The 17,777-nt window shown below is 45.2% G+C and overlaps 1 protein-coding gene across 2 annotated transcripts in view; it reads left to right on the top strand.

The window, feature by feature from the left end:
• FRMPD1 (FERM and PDZ domain containing 1) overlaps window positions 1-17,777 on the top strand; it is a 344,165-nt gene that overhangs the window by 39,690 nt on the left and 286,698 nt on the right. The window lies entirely within an intron of this gene.

The raw sequence follows: 17,777 nt of genomic DNA, 5'->3' as shown, positions 1-17,777 counted from the left end.
TGGGGGTCTAGTTTCCAAAATGGTGTCATTTCTGGGGGATCTCCAATGTTTAGGCACACAGGGGCTCTCCAAACGTGACATGGTGTCCGCTAATGATTGGAGCTAATTTTCCATTTAAAAAGCCAAATGGCGTGCCATCCCTTCCGAGCCCTGTCGTGCGCCCAAACAGTGGTTTACCCCCACATATGGGGTATCAGCGTACTCAGGACAAACTGGACAACAATATTTGGGGTCCAATTTCTCCTATTATCCTTGGCAAAATAGGAAATTCCAGGCTAAAAAATCATTTTTGAGGAAAGAAAAATTATTTTTTATTTTCATGGCTCTGCGTTATAAACTTCTGTGAAGCACCTGGGGGTTTAAAGTGCTCAATATGCATCTAGATAAGTTCCTTGGGGGGTCTAGTTTCCAAAATGGGGTCACTTGTGGGGGAGCTCCAATGTTTAGGCACACAGGGGCTCTCCAAACGCGACATGGTGTCCGCTAACAATTGGAGCTAATTTTCCATTCAAAAAGTCAAATGGCGCGCCTTCCCTTCCGAGCCCTGCCGAGTGCCCAAACAGTGGTTTACCCCCACATATGAGGTATCGACGTACTCGGGAGAAATTGCCCAACAAATTTTATGATCCATTTTATCCTACTGCCCATGTGAAAATGAAAAAATTGAGGCGAAAAGAATTTTTTGGGGAAAAAAAAGTACTTTTTCATTTTTACAGATCAATTTGTGAAGCACCTGAGGGTTTAAAGTGCTCACTAGGCATCTAAATAAGTTCCTTGGGGTGTCTAGTTTCCAAAATGGGGTCACTTGTGGGGGAGCGCCAATGTTTAGGCACACAGGAGCTATCCAAACGCGACATGGTGTCCGCTAACGATGGAAATAATTTTTCATTCAAAAAGTCAAATGGCGCTCCTTCCCTTCCGAGCCTTACCATGTGCCCAAACAGTGGTTTACCCCCACATATGAGGTATCAGCATACTCAGGACAAATTGGACAACAACTTTCGTGGTTCAGTTTCTCCTTTTACCTTTGGGAAAATAAAAAAATTGTTGCTAAAAGATAATTTTTGTGACTAAAAAGTTAATGTTCATTTTTTCCTTCCATGTTGCTTCTGCTGCTGTGAAGCACCTGAAGGGTTAATAAACTTCTTGAATGTGGTTTTGAGTACCTTGAGGGGTGCAGTTTTTAGAATGGTGTCACTTTTTAGTATTTTCAGCCATATAGACCCCTCAAACTGACTTCAAATGTGAGGTGGTCCCTAAAAAAAATGGTTTTGTAAATTTCGTTGTAAAAATGACAAATCGCTGGTCAAATTTTAACCCTTATAACTTCCTAACAAAAAAAAATTTTGTTTCCAAAATTGTGCTGATGTAAAGTAAACATGTCGGAAATGTTATTTATTAACTATTTTGTGTCACATAACTCTCTGGTTTAACAGAATAAAAATTAAAAATGTGAAAATTGCGAAATTTTCAAAATGTTCGCCAAATTTCCGTTTTTATCACAAATAAACGCAGAATTTATTGACCTAAATTTACCACTAACATGAAGCCCAATATGTCACGAAAAAACAATCTCAGAACCGCTAGGATCCGTTGAAGCGTTCCTGAGTTATTACCTCATAAAGGGACACTGGTCAGAATTGCAAAAAACGGCAAGGTCTTTAAGGTCAAAATAGGCTGGGTCATGAAGGGGTTAAAGGGAACCTGTCACCCCGTTTTTTCAGATTGAGATAAAAATACTGTTAAATAGGGCCTGCGCTGTGCGTTACAATAGTGTATGTAGTGTACCCTGATTCCCCACCTATGCTGCGAAATACATTACCAAAGTCGCCGTTTTCGCCTGCCAATCAGGCTGGTCAGGTCAGGTGGGCGTGGTGACATCGCTCTTTTCTTCCCCAGCTTTCCGTTGGTGGCGTAGTGGTGTGCGCATGTCCAAGGGACAAATCCACTGCGCGAACGTGAAGAAACAGCGCGCGATCTGCGCTATTACCCCTGTCATCGGTGGGGGCGACCATCTTCCTGGGGCCGCGCGTGCGCAGATCGAGTGCTCTGCTGCACGGGGCTTCAGGAAAATGGCCGCGGGATGCCGCGCGTGCGCAGAAGAGATCGCGGCGGCCATTTTCCCAAAGCCGGTGGCCTTATCTCTTATATGATTTTTGGGGTGACAGACTCTCTTTAATAAATTGTTTTTCTAAAGCTTTATAGTGTAGTTTTAGGTTCTGGGAGGGATGATTATGGATGAGCTAGCAAGGTGCAGGGACAGGTAGTGATGGCTACTTGCAAACATGTGCGGCACTTGCAGGTCCGCACTTGCGGTGAGACAAAAACGCTGCTGGCAGCGTTTTTTTCCCATTGCTACAAGTATCGCATTTGCTGGATCACGGCAAAACCGCAAGTGCCGTACATGTCCGCAAGTCCCATAGGGAATGAATGAGGCCGAACGCAGTGTTTCCGTAAGTGATCCGTTTGGTGGCAGATGCGGGAAAACTGCCGGATCTGCTGCAAAAGGCTACTTTCACATCAGCGATTTTTGCCAAAGTCACTGCCGATAGTGTCATACTCACCAATGGGGAAGGCAGCACTAAAAGTGCCTAGGGCAGCAGAAAATCTAAATTCGGCACATGTTTGAACTTGTTATCAGTAGTGATGAGCGAATATACTTGTTACTCGAGATTTTCTGAGCACGCTCGGGTGTCCCCCGAGTATTTGTAAGTGCTCGGAGATTTAGTTTTCATCGCCGCAGCTGAATGATTTACAGCTACTAGCCAGCATAAGTACATGTGGGGGTGGCCTGGTTGCTAGGGAATCCCCACATGTAATCAAGCTGGCTAACAGATGTAAATCATTCAGCTGCTGCAAGGAAAACTAAATCTCCGAGCACTTTCAAATACTTGGAGGACACCCGAGTGTGCTCGGGAAATCTCAAGTAACGAGTATATTCGCTTATCACTAGTTATCAGTATAAAAGAGATCTGTACACAACCTCAAACAGTCACACTCCAAACTCCACTATGGTGAAGAGCTGTTGAAGGCCACCAGAAACAAAATTGTAGCCCTGCACCAGGCTGCAAAGACTAAATTTGCAATAGGCAAGCAGCTTGGTGTGGTGAAATCAGCTGTGGGAGCAATAATAAGAAAATGGAAGACATACAAGACCACTGATAGTCTCTCTCGATCTGGGGCTCCACGCAAGATCTCACTCCATGGGGTCAAATGATCACAAGAATGGTGAGCAAAAATCCACGGAGGGGACCTAGTGAATTACCTGCATAGAGCTGGGACCACTGTAACAAAGGCTACCATCACACACTACGCCGCCAGGGACTCAGATCCTGCAGTGCCAGATGTGTCCCCCTGCTTAAGCCAGTACATGTCTAGGCCCGTCTGAAGTTTGCTAGAGAGCATTTGGATTATCCAGAAAAGTATTGGGAGAATGTCATATGGTCTGATGAAACCAAAGTAGAACTGTTTGGTAGAAACAAAACTCGTTTTGTTTGGAGGACACATCCAAAGAACACCATACCTACTGTGAAGCAGGGAGGGGCAACATCATGCTTTGGTGCTGTTTCTCTGAAAAGGGACCAGGACAACTGATCCGTGTACATGAAAGAATGAATGGGGCCATGTATCGTGAGATTTTGAGTGAAAACCTCCTTCTATCAGCAAGGGCATTGAAGATGACGCGGATGTGTCTTTCAGCATGATAATGATCCCAAGCACACCGCCAGGGCAATGAAGGAGTGGCTTTGTAAGAAGCATGTGAAGGTCCTGGAGTGGCCTAGCAAGTCTCCAGATCTCAATCCCATAGAAAACCTTTGGAGGGAGTTGAAAGTCCGTGTTGCCCGGTGACAGGCCCAAAACATCAGTGCTCTAGAGGAGATCTGCATGGAGGAATGGGCCAATATACCACCAACATTGTGTGCCAACCTTGTGAAGACTTACAGAAAACATTTGACCTCTGTCATTGCCACAAAGGATATATAACAAAATATTGAGATGAACTTTTGTTAATAACCAAAAACTTATTTTCCACCATAATTTGCAAAATAAATCTTGCCAAATCAGACAAGGTGATTTTCTGGATTTGCTTTCTCATTTTGATTCTCATAGTTGTGGTCTACCTATAATGTTAATTACAGGCCTCTCTCATCTTTTTGAGTGGGAGAACTTGCACAATTGTTGGCTGACTAAATATTTTTTTTCCCCACTGTAAATGAAAATTCGTCAACTACCCAATCTGGTATGAACACATAGTAACAAACCTAAATGTAACTAATCTATACACAAGACCCCTTTAAACTATCAGAAGTTTTATATCCACTTTTAAGTTTTTATCAGTAACAGCTTAATTCTCCAAACTGTAGAATATAAAATCTTTTTAAAGGGAACCTGTCACCTGAATTTGGCGGGACTGGTTTTGGGTCATATGGGCGGAGTTTTCGGATGTTTGATTCACCCTTTCCTTACCTGCTGGCTGCATGCTGGCTGCAATATTGGATTGAAGTTCATTCTCTGTCCTCCATAGTACACGCCTGCGCAAAGCAATCTTGCCTTGCGCAGGCGTGTACTACGGAGGACAGAGAATGAACTTCAATCCAATATTGCAGCCAGCATGCAGCCAGCAGGTAAGGAAAGGGTGAATCAAACACCCGAAAACTCCGCCCATATGACCCAAAACCAGTCCCGCCAAATTCAGGTGACAGAGTCCCTTTAAAGATGAATTCCTATGTTCCCCTTGAACCAACTGTTTACTCGATGGGGCCACATACGTTATAAGCCCTATGGTAGTTTACACGCGCTGCATCTTATTCAGGTAGTAGAGGCAATAAGAGTGTCGATCTTAAATTGACTGCTCGCCATATTACTGATCTACTGGACGGAAAAGTTCAGGTGTCCTATGTCTTCTTTCATGTTATTGGAGAGGTTGTCGATAGTTGCTGTACAATTCCAGAGGTGTTAGTGGGTATGTTGTCCATAGTGGGATTGTGGTCATAGGCAGAAATAGGTCTTCCAAAAAAGATTGTAAGCCCTGCATATTAAGTTCTTCTCTGGTTACGAACTTGTAGTTAGAACAGGAAACCCCAGGTATAAGGTATATTCCTTTATTACAATATTTCCAGAAACGGACGCAATTCTCTTCGTTGAGAAAGCATTGTCTTGGATAGGTCTGCTAGGAATTGTAGCCAGGCACAGTCAAAGGCCCTTTTAATTTGAGTTTATCTCAGTAATTCTTCCTTGATGTTATAATAGTGGACCCAGCATATTATATCCCTGGGTTTAAAAAGAAACAGAAATTCAGTCTTGTGCCAGCGCTCCTGAAAATTGTTAACATGTGATAGATCGGCTTATTTAAAAAAATATATATTTTATTTAAAAATATTTTTATTCTGAAATGTACCAAGTAAAAATAACGCGTTTCAGCTTAAATAAAACCATCATCAGGTACAATATACATCTTTGTATGTACACTGTGTGCAGAATTATTAGGCAAGTTGTATTTTAGAGGATTATTTTTATTATTGATCATCAACTATGTTCTCAATCAGCCCAAAAGACTCATAAATATCAAAGCTTAATATTTTTGGAATTTGGAGTGGGTTTTTTTTAGATTTGGCAATCTTAGGAGGATATCTGTTTGTGCAGGTAACTATTACTGTGCAGAATTATTAGGTAACTTAATAAAAACCAAATATATTTCCATCTCACTTGTTTATTTTCACCAGGTAAACCAATATAACTGCACAATATTTAGAAATAAACATTTCTGACATGCAAAAACAAAACCCCAAAAAATGAGTGACCAATATAACCACCTTTCTTTATGATGACACTCAACAGCCTTCCAATCATAGATTCTGTCACTTGCTTGATCTGATTACAACCAACATTGCGTGCAGCAGCCACCACAGCCTCCCAGACACTGTTCCGAGAGGTGTACTGTTTTCCCTCCCTGTAGATCTCACATTTTATGAGGGGCCACAGGTTCTCTATGGGGTTCAGATCAGGTGAACAAGGGGGCCAAGTCATTATTTTTTCTTCTTTGAGACCTTTACTGGCCAGCCACGCTGTGGAGTAGTTGGAGGCATGTGATGGAACATTGTCCTGCATGAAAGAAACGACTTCTTCCTGTGCCACTGCTTGAAGAAGTTGTCTTCCAGAAACTGGCAGTAGGTCTGGGAGTTGAGCTTCACTCCATCCTCAACCCGAAAAGGTCCCACAAGTTCATCTTTGATGATACCAGCCCATACCAGTACCCCACCTCCACCTTGCTGGTGTCTGAGTCGGAGTGGAGCTCTCTGCCCTTTACTGATCTAGCCTCTGGCCCATCCATCTGGCCCTTCAAGAGTCACTCTCATTTCATCAGTCCATAAAACCTTTGAAAAATCAGTCTTAAGATATTTCTTGGCCCAGTCTTGACATTTTATCTTATGTTTCTTGTTCAAAGGTGGTCGTTTTTCAGCCTTCCTTACCTTGGCCATGTCCCTGAGTATCGCACACCTTGTGCTTTTTGTTACTCCAGTAACGTTGCTGCTCTGAAATATGGCAAAACTGGTGGCAAATGGCATCTTGGCAGCTTCACTCTTGATTTTCCTCAATTCATGGGCAATTATTTTGCACCTTTTTTGCCCAACACGCTTCTTGCGAACCTGTTGGCTATTTGCCATGAAACACTTGATTGTTCGGTGATCACGATTCAAAAGTTTGGCAATTTCAAGACTGCTGCATCCCTCTGCAAGACATCTCACAATTTTGGACTTTTCAGAGCCCGTCAAATCTCTCTTCTGACCCATTTTGCCAAAGGAAAGGAAGTTGCCTAATAATTAGGCACACCTTATATAGGGTTTTGATGTCATTAGACAACACCCCTCCTCATTACAGAGATGCACATCACCTGATTTACTTAATTGGTAGTTGGCTCTCAAGCCTGAACAGCTTGGAGTAGGACAACATGTATAAAAAGTATCATGGAATCAAAATACAACTTGCCTAATAATTCTGCACACAGTGTATATTTTATCTGATGAAGGCTTTTTTTAAGCTGAAACGCATTGTTTTTACTTGGTACATTTCAGAATAAAAATCTTTTTACATTTTTTTTTTTTATAAATAAGCCGATCTATCACATGTTACAATTTTCGGGAGCGCCGGCACCATACTAGATTTCTGTTTCTTTTTAATTTTCACCTGCGGATGACTGAGGATCGCTCCGTTGACCAGGAGCCATGCAGCAGACAGAGTAACTAGGACCTTGGTTTGGGATACTCCCCCAGGGCCAATATGCTGTTCCTTCAACCTCAGTTTGGTGAGTTCATCAGCTTTGCACTTTTATCTATTTATATAATTAATTACCTTAAATTGTCTGTCATCCACTTCCATCTGGACGTCCTCAAATCCCACAATCCACCGCTCCGCACCGGAAGTACGCCGTCCGCCTTATTGGAATACACAAGACGCAAGTCATGGGTAGTGTTGAGCGATACCTTCCGATATTCGGAAATATCGGTATCGGATTGGATTGGCCGATATCCAAAAAATATCAGATCTCGACGATACCGATATCCGATACCAATGCAAGTCAATGGGACAAAAATATCGGAATTAAAATAAACCCTTTCTTTCTTTGTAGGTTAATTCTACATGAAGGAAAACAACAAGAATAATGTAGGATGTATTGGGGGAGGTGGAGGAGACATTAAAGGCATAGAGGTTTAGCCCAATCAAATGGAATAACAGGAATTATTTTTTTTTAAGACGTTCGGAGTTACAAAGATAATTGACAATGTTAAGATTTTTTATATTTTGTCACATATTTACTTCAGGCACCATAGAGTTGGCTTACCCGACCGCAACCCGACAGGACAACGTATTGGAGGCAAAGTGACCTTGACATTACCCGGAAACAGCTGGCGTGCTGGAACCAGGCTGGGCAGGAGGGAGTACCCATGCCAAAGACACTGCCGAGAAATAGCTGACGGTACTGGAACCAAGAGGGTAGCAGAAGGTACAAGAGCCAATGGAACTACCGAGGACCAGCTGATGGTACTGGAACCCGGTTACTAAGCAGTAGGTACACATGCCAGAAAGCACTACCAAGGACCACCAGACGTTGGTGGAACTCGGATACCGAGAAGGAGGCACCTAAGCCAAAGGCTCTGCCTGGAACCAGCTGATGGTACTGGAACCAGGATGGGTAGCAGAAGGTACAAGAGCAAAAGACACTGCGAAGAACCAGCTGACGGTACTGGAACCCGGATGGGTAGCAGAAGGTACAAGAGTCAGTGGAACTACCGAGGACCAACTGACGGTACTGGAATCTGGTTACTAAGCAGGAGGTACCCGTGCCAGAAAGCACTACCAAGGACCACCAGACACTGGTGGAACTCAGATACCGAGAAGGAGGCACCTAAGCCAAAGGCTCTGCCTGGAACCAGCTGATGGTACTGGAACCAGGGGGACCTATTCAAGATTGTCTTCCAAAGAACCAGCTAATGGTGCTGGAACTCAGTTAGGCAGCAGAAGGTCCACATGAAAAAAAAATTGCTAGGCCGCGAGCCGGCCGTTGTTACTGAAAACCCAGAGTCCTGCAGGGGGAGCTTGTCCTATTGGCACTACGGAACCAGCCTTGATTGCCAGTTCCCGCAGCCCACATAGGAAGCACCTAAACTGCAGGCACCATAGAGTTGGCTAACTTGACCGCAACCCGACAGAACAGCGTATTGGAGGCAAAGTGACCTTGACACTACCTGGAAACAGCTGGCGTGCTGGAACCAGGCTGGGCAGGAGGGAGTACCCATGCCAAAGACACTTCTGAGCAGCAACTGGTGGTGTTGGAGCCCAGGGATTACAGGAGAAACAGAGTGTAGGCTGAGGACTAATTGGAGCAAGTTTAAAATCTTTAGTGGTGTCAATGTGCAGGGAGCAGGAGAAATTGCCGCACACACAGCTGGGGATCAGCTGACGTTACTGAACCCCAAAACAGTGGAGCATGTGTTGACTATGCAGACAGCACTTCCGAGCAGCAACTGGCAGTGTTGGAGGCCAGGGATTACAGGAGATACATAGTGTAGGCTGACGCCAAATTGGAGCAAATTGAAAGGGAACCTGTAACCCCCCTCCCAGGCATTTGTAACTAAAAGAGAAACGTGTGCAGCACTAATGCTGCAGAAGGAAAAGTTGGCTCTTTTAGTTATGCTTCTTGCACACGCTGAAGTAAAAACTTAAAAAATGTGCCCCCTCCTACCGTTAAACCGTCCAGGAGGCGGGACTTTCCTTCTTAATGTGACGCAGCACACGCCATCATTCATACCCCCTTGGTGCCGGGCGCCGCCTCCTAAGCGTTGTTTGAATCTGTCCCGGAGCCCGCGCTGTTATGTTATCCCTTGGGCATGCGCAGTTAGTGCTGCCCGTCTTCTGACATCATTTGTTGTCAGGCTGACTGCGCCTGTGCAGCCGCGCTGCCCGAGATCCCGCCCGCAGTGTGAATAAATCAGAATACATTCCCTAAGCGCATGCCACGGCGACTAGGGATCAGCTGATGCTGCACAGTCTGAAGAAGGCGGAGGGAGATGAGTGAGAGGTGAAGATATGCACTGTGCATGCCCATGAATCCAAGCCCCGAAGTGTGAATAAATCAGAAGACACTGCGGGGCGGGATCACGGGCAGCGCGGCCGCACAGGCGCAGTCAGCCTGACATCAAATGATGTCAGAAGACGGACAGTGCTAACTGCGCATGGCCAAGGGATAACATAACAGCACAGGCTCCGGGACAGATTCAAACAATGCTCAGGAGGCGGCGCACGGTGCCAAGGGGGTATGAATGACAGCTGTGCCGCTTCAGATTAGGAAGGAAAGTCCCGCCTCCGGGACTTTCACGGTATGAGGGGACACATTTTATAAGTGTTTAGTTCAGCATGGGCAAGGAGCATGACTAAAAGACCACCTTGTCCAAATGCAGCATTAGTGCTGCACAAGGTGGCTCTTTTAGTTACAAACGCCTGGGGGGGACAGGTTCCCTTTAATACCTGTAGCAGTGTGAGTGTGGAGGGAGCAGGAGAAATTGCCGGATACACAGCTGGGGATCAGCTGACATTACTGAAACCCAATAACAGAGGAGCAACTGTTGACTGTGCAGACAGCACTTCCGAGCAGCAACTGGTGGTGTTGGAGCCCAGGGAATCCAGGAGAAGCAGAGTGTAGGCTGAGGCCTAATTGGGGCAAGTTAAATATCTGAAGTAGTGTGAGTGTGGATGGAGCAGGAGAAATTGCCGGATACACAGCAGGGGATCAGCTGACATTACTGAACCCCAATAACACAGCAGCAGGTGTTGACTGTGCAGACGGCACTTCTGAGCAGCAACTGGCGGTGTTGGAGCCCAGGGAATCCAAGAGAAAAAGAGTGTAGGCTGAGGCCTATTTGTAGCAAGTTTAATATCTGAAGTAGTGTGAGTGTGGATGGAGCAGGAGAAATTGCTGGATACACAGCAGGGGATCAGCTGACGTTACTGAAACCCCATAACAGAGGAGCAACTGTTGACTGTGCAGACGGCACTTCCAAGCAGCAACTGGCGGTGTTGGAGCCCAGGGTCAATGCTAGAAACAGAGTAGAGAAATTGCCACACACACAGCAGGGGAACAGCTGGCGTTACTGAACCACAATAACAGTAGAGCAACTGTTGACAGTGCAGACGGCACTTCCGAGCAGCAACTGGAGTCATGTGTTGACTGTGCAGACGGCACTTCTGAGCAGCAACTGGCTGCGTTGGAGCCCAGGGATTACAGTTCAGGTGGTAGAAACATGAACACAACAGGAGACCTGGGTACTGTTGCCCATCAATTATTTAACCTGGAAAAGGAGTGGCAAATTCCTGCGAGATCCAGGCCTTGTTCATTTTCAGAAAAGTAAGCCGGTTAACGTTATCAGAGGATAGTCGCATGCGACGGTCTGTTAGTACACCACCTGCGGCACTAAAGACGTGTTCTGAAAATACACTAGCAGCAGGGCAAGCCAGCACCTCTAATGCATACTGGCTAAGCTCGGGCCATGTATCCAGCTTAGAGACCCAAAACTTGAAGGGGGAAGAGCAGTCTGGGAGTACACTGAGAGGGCAAGACATGTAGTCTGCCACCATCTGGCGGAAACGTTGCCTCCTGCTGACTGGAGCCATCTGTGAAGGTGTTGACATTTGTGGCGGGCACACAAAACTTTGCCACATTTGGGCCAAACTGGTCTTGCCTTGTGCTGAGGCACTGCTTCTGCTCCCCCTTTGTGCAGAGCTTCCTCCACTGTCTCGATGCACTGAGCTGCTTTGTAAAGCACTAGCAGCACTGCTCTCGGTTGGAATGGAGAAGATGATGGAATGCACCAGTGTGTCTTGGTACTCCCGCATTTTACGCTCCCGGTTCAACGGTGTTATGAGGCTTTGTAAGGTGTCCCGCTAGCGAGGATCTAGGAGGGTGTACACTCAATAATAAGCCGTGTTGAGAATGTGGGCGATGCGGCGGTCATTTCTCAGGCACTGCAGCATGAAATCAACCATGTGCTACAGACTGCCAACTGGCCAAGAAACGCTGTCCCCTGCTTGAGGCGTGATCTCTGCCTGCTCTGCATCAACCCACCCTCGCTCTACATACTGACTATTAGAGCATTGTGTAACGCCCTCCTCTGGACAGATGTCTTCCTCCTCCATTGACTCCTCCTCATCTTCCTCACAAAGTGTCCCCTGCCTAGGCCTTTGTGAGGAACCACGTTGCGCAGACTGTCCAGAAGCAGATGGCATTTGTGACTTCTTATCCTCCACCTCTTCCACAACCTCCTCCCTTTGCGCTTGCAGTGTTTTTTCAAGCAGGCAGATAAGGGGGGGATAGTCATGCTGACTAGTGCATCATCTGCACTCGCCATCCACGTAGAATCATCGATGACATGCAAAACGTGGTAGATGCCCTTCATAGTGGCCCACTCAGTGATTGTGAAGTCTGAACGGTGCGCAATACGACTTTTTTGCGCCTGATGCAGCTGTTACTCCATTACTGCTGCCTGCTGCTCACACAACCACTCCAACATATGTAACGTGAAATTCCACCTGGTGGGTTGGTCACATATGATGCGATGTTCTGGAAGGCAGAATCGGCGCTGTGGAGCTGCAATGCGCGATCTTGCCATGCTGGAACGCTGCAAGTGAGCGCACTCTAGGCGGACCTTGTGCAGCAGTGCATCAAGATCTGGATAGTCCCTCAAAAAACTCTGCATGACCAAGTTGAGCACATGTGCCAGACATGGGATGTGAATGAGATTGCCTAGGCCCAGAGCTGCCACCAGATTTCAGCCATTGTCACACACTACCATGCCTGGCTGGAGATTCGCTGGCACAAACCACACGTCGCTCTACTGCTTGATGGCATTCCAGAGCTCCTGTTGACATTTGGCAACGGCTGTGCTCATATCGGTCGTAACAGGTAAGCGTTCACTGGTCCATGTGGAGGTAGACAGTGACGGCTCCTGCAGCGCTGATTCAGAGGAACTGCAGTATGAGGAGGAGTCAATGTGTACAGACTGGATTCCTGCAATCCTTGGAGTTGGCAGAACATGTACAGCACCACTCTCAAGATCTGCACCTGGCTCCACAACATTTACCCAATGGGCAGTGAGGGAAAGGTATTGTCCCTGTCCATGGTGACTGGTCCACGCAGCGGTGGTCAGGTGGACCTTGCTACTGATGGCGTTTAGTAGCGTATGTTTAATGTTTCCCTCCACATGCTTTTGCAGGGCAGGGACAGCTTGCCTGCTGAAAAAAAAACAGCTGGGCACGTTGTATTGTGGGACTGCCAATGCCATCAAGTTACAGTAGGTGTCAGTCTCCACCAGCCTGAATGACAGCATTTCAAGGGACAGTAGTTTTGCAATGCCAGCATTCAGAGCCTGTGCTCGGGGGTGGTTTGCCGAGAATGGCCCCCTTTTCTGCCATGCCAGTGCTACCGATGGCTGTAGACTGGGCTGGGAGTGTGAAGATGACAGGGAATGTGGTGCTGTGGGTGGAATTACACTGGGTCTCTGTACAACATTGCCAGAGGTTCTTCCATGGCGATCCTGTAAGGAAGCTGAACCAGCTGTGTGTGAGCTGGAGGAAGAGGCGACAACACAAGCTGAAGAGGTGGAAGATGCCGCTGTAGGTTGGCCTAGGTCTTCGGTGTGTTTTTGTAACTCCACCACGTGCTTGGTCCACACATGTTTCCACATATTTGTGGTATTTAGGTTGCTGACACTTTTCCCTCTTTTGACTTTCTGATTACACAGTTTGCATTTGACTAAGCAAATGTCATCTTCAACTGTGTCAAAAAAGGACCAGGCACTGCAAGTCTTGGGAGCGCCCGTTTTGGGTTTTGGAAGAGGCATGGGTGCCAAAGTGGAGGCTACAGGCAACGCAGTCTTCCCCCTCCCTCTCCCTCCTTTTTGGGCCGTTCGGGGAATCTCTTCCTCAGAGCTGCTCCCACCACCTTCCTGTACCTCACGCCATGATGGGTCAAGGACCTCATCATCTACACTACCCTCTTCCAACAACTGCTTATCCTGGGTAGTCTCGGCAGCACAGTACGCACCAGAAAGTGGCACCTGAGTATCATAATCAGATGCGTACTGAGGTGTGCTGACCATAGGCACTGGCCCACTCGCCTCTTCAGATTCAGAGAGACAAAGCAGTTGCGTATCACTGCATACTGCTTCTTCAGTATCTCGAATGCTGCTTGGCTTGCCCCCTCTTTCCAAGCCAAGAGATTCAGAGAACAGAAGTAGAGATGGCTCCTGTCCTGGGCTCTCTGACTGCCTGGGCAATTTGGCAGGTGGTGAAGAGTGAGATGGGTGCTCTTCAGTGCTCTGTGCCTGAGAGGATGTGGCACTAATTGAAGTCAATGCGTTAGCTGCCATCCATCCAACAACGACTTCAATTTGTTCGTCCCGCAGCAGTGGGATACGGCAAGCTCCTACAAAGCTACGCATGAAGTTCCCTGCTAAAACTGGGGGATGATGAGTCACCGGTGCCCGCAACAGGCACAGAATCCCCACGTCCTCTCCCTGCAGAAACTCCACACCCACGACCATGTGCCTTACTCCCTGCCTTCTTCAACTTGGTAAACTGATAAAGATAACCATAAGAAAAAAGCAGGATCCCTAAAATATAACTTTTAATAATTAAAGTTTAAAAAATATTCCAATAGTCTATAGACTATTTTCTGGGTATAAAGGGGATATGATTCCCTATTTTTCTTCCATTTGGGAGGTATTTAGAGCATTTATTATTGTGGGAAATACCCGCTTTATTTATTATTTAATTTTTTTCATTTTTTATGGTTATTTTGTAATTTTTTCTGGGTTTTTTTCATGTGGGTAATGGGTGTATTGGGACACATTTTTTGATCATAGCGATTTGTAGGGACAGGAGGGCAAGCCGCCGCGGAGTGGGGGCGCCTACCGCTGAAACTTAGGGTGCCAACCTCCACTGTCAGGTAGGGGTCATTTTAGTGTATTTATAGGGCATAACAGGATATACTATTTGTACATATCCTCCTTTCCCCTATGATATATATATTTGTATTTTTGCTACTTGTCTCCAATTTTGGAATACTTTTTTAAACTTTAATTATTAAAAAGATAAGAACAAATATACACAATAAGTGCATACACACCCGCGCAATGTCCTACGTTGCTTTTAAGTAATCACACTACCGATATGTGTGTATGCACTTATTGTGTATATTTGTTCTTATCTTTTTAGCCTTTCACCCTATAAGTGATATAAGGGTCCACCTGCTGCAGTCCATCCCTGTCAAACGTAACAGCGCCGCTATCCTTCAATATTTTTGTTTAATTATTAAAAGTTATATTTTAAGGATCCTGCTTTTTTCTTATGGTTGTTTTTGTGGAATAGGATCTTGACGTGTTTGTTTTTGGTGTATCAATTTTAGACTGATAAAGATAGGCAGAAAAGTACTAAGGGCTTAGTGTGCTTATTCCCGAAAAGCTGCTAACAGGTATAAGAAACACTAATGTGGCCTACACAACTGTAAAGTGGAGTGTTTGGTGAACTTTATTAACTTTTTGTTTTTTTCACAAAAAGACACTGGATGTGCCCAAAGATGTAAAACCTATAGTATCACAAACTTTTTGTAGCGATTACAATGCAGGAAGGTAACCTACAATGCAATAGATGAGACTCCAAAAAATAGGCTAATACTAATCTGGCTGGGGCTGCAGGGCACAAGGCTGCAGAAAGGCTCCTCTATGTACTCCTATATAGTGGTTTTCTGCAATCTAGCAGGATACGGATGGAAACCCACTAATAGGATAAATCTGGAAAAATGTGCAGCAGGCAGCACTAATTGAAAAAAGGACAATGGAACAGTATGAGGCAGTGATGCACGCTGAGCTGACTACAACCAGCTGTGGCTGCAGAACAGACTACAAAGTGAGCAGTACTCACACAGAGACCTTGCAGACAGCCGTGAACAGCGCTGCAAGGCCAAAAAAGTTCCATGTAATAATTAGTTTTCCAGGTGATTCTAATTAAAGGACAACTAGTTAAAAATGATGTTCCACATTAGTAAGCAGGCCAAAGGTTTCAAGCAATATGAGAAATAAAAAGGATCTCTCTGCTGCTGAAAAGCATTAAATAGTGCAATGCCTTGGACAAGGTATGAAAAAATTAGATACTTCACAAAACTTTGTGATCATCATAATGTGAAGAGATTTGTGACTGAAACAGAGCACAGACAGAGTTCATGCAGATAAAAGCATAATGAGGAAGGTTTCTGCCAGACAAATTCATTGGATTAAGAGAGAAGCTGCCAAAATACCATTACAAAGCAGCAAACAGTTATTTGAAGCTGCTGGTGCCTCTGGAGTCCCTCAAACCTCAAGGTGTATGATCCTTCAAAGGCTCGCTGTGGTGCATAAACCTACTATTCGGCCACCCCTAAACAATGTTCATGAGCAGAAACGGTTGCAGTGGGCCCAGACATACATGAAGACTCATTTTCAAACAGTCTTGTTTACTGATGAGTGTTGAGCAACCCTGCATGGTCCAGATGGATGGAGTAGTGGATGGTTGGTGGATGGCCACCATGTCGCAACAAGGCTGCGACGTCAGCAAGGAGGTGGAGAAATCATGTTTTGGGCCGGAATCATGGGGAAACATCTGGTGGGGCCCTTTAAGGTTCCTGAAGATGGTAAAATGACCTCTGTAAAGTAAATAGCGTTTCTGACTGACAACTTTCTTCCATGGTCTAAACGCAGAAACGTGCCTTCAGGAGCAAAATCATCTTCATGCATGACAATGCCCCATCTCATGCTGCAAATAATACCTCTGAGTCATTGGCTGCTATATGCATAAAAAGAGATAAACTCATGAGTGGCCATCATCTTCCCCTGACCTCAACCCTATAGAAAACCTTTGGAGTATCATCCAGCACAAGATCTATGAGGGTGGGAGGCAGTTCACATGAAAACAGCAGCCCTGGGAAGCTATTCTGACTTCATGCAAAGACGTACAAGCAGAAACTCTCCAAAAACTCAAGAATGCCAGAATTGTGAAGGTGATATCAAAGAAGCGGTCCTATGTTAACATGTAACTTGGCCTTTTAGGATGTTTTGGAGTTAGATAGCTTTTTAGTTGAATGAATGTGACCTCCTAATGCTGCAAATTCCACAAATGAGCATTTCCAGTTCTTTAAAACATATCAAATGTATAGAAATTCTACTGTGCCTAATAATTTGGAACAGTGCATTTTGAGTTTTTATTTATTTTGGAGATTATACTGTTATCATTGGGAGGTTTCTTCAACAAAATTCGATGTATACTCTAATGGGTGAAGAATTTTATTAGACTGATTGTCATTTGCACTGACCATTTAGGAAAATCCGAGAAAAATGTCATCTGCATAATAATTTAGTGTGCCTACCGCAGTAAATTAGGGTGTCTACCTCCACTGTCAGGCAGTTGGCAATTATAGGGATATATAGTAGGGCTCACTAGCCTTTTTTCTGATTGTAGGTATCTTTTAGGGCTTGTAAGGGTGAGCCATCGAGGAGTGGGGGCGCCTACCGCAGTAAAGTAGGGTGCCAACCTCCACTGCCAGGCAGGACTCATTGTAGTTTGACGTAGGGTCTACTAGGTACATTTAATACTGTTTTACTTGTATTTTGGATAAATATAGTCTTTTTAATCGTATTAATAAAAGTTACTTTTTAGGGATCCTTGTTCTTTGGTTTGGTTTATAGTCTCAGTGCAGGGTCAGTTTTCCCCCTTCTATCCTAGTTCTGTGTTGCAGTTCCATAACAGATATTGCTGAATGGCAATTGCATATCTGCTATTGTAGTGCCCGTACATTGTTGTTCCCAGTATGTTATGACCAGCTCATGTTTCTAGAGACATGCACCCATTAACTAAGTAGGCTCTCATAGGATGGTAGGGATGAAGATGTGTTGTGCCCTATCCTACCTGCTACAACCTGATGAACTTGACCTGTTTGTTGAGAAGAAGTTGGTGTCCCCTTAATTCTGTGGGGCGACTTCTAAAGACGAAGGCCTGGAGACAGTGGAAGCCTGTGAACTACAAGTTAGTGTCATGCACCCCACACCTGACAGCACACTGGGACTGGAACACGATTTTCTTGTAAAGTGCCAGAGTGTAAAGGGACAGTAGCTTGGTCATGATGACTACCGCTCTTGGCCACATTACAACTGCTCTAATTTCTCATTCATTAATAAATAGCTACCTTTTTACCTTTG

Source organism: Ranitomeya imitator, chromosome 1 (genome assembly GCF_032444005.1).
Source record: "Ranitomeya imitator isolate aRanImi1 chromosome 1, aRanImi1.pri, whole genome shotgun sequence".
NCBI lineage: Eukaryota > Metazoa > Chordata > Amphibia > Anura > Dendrobatidae > Ranitomeya > Ranitomeya imitator.
Note: the sequence above shows the minus strand (reverse complement) of the source record. Positions and strands in the feature narration are given on the sequence as shown.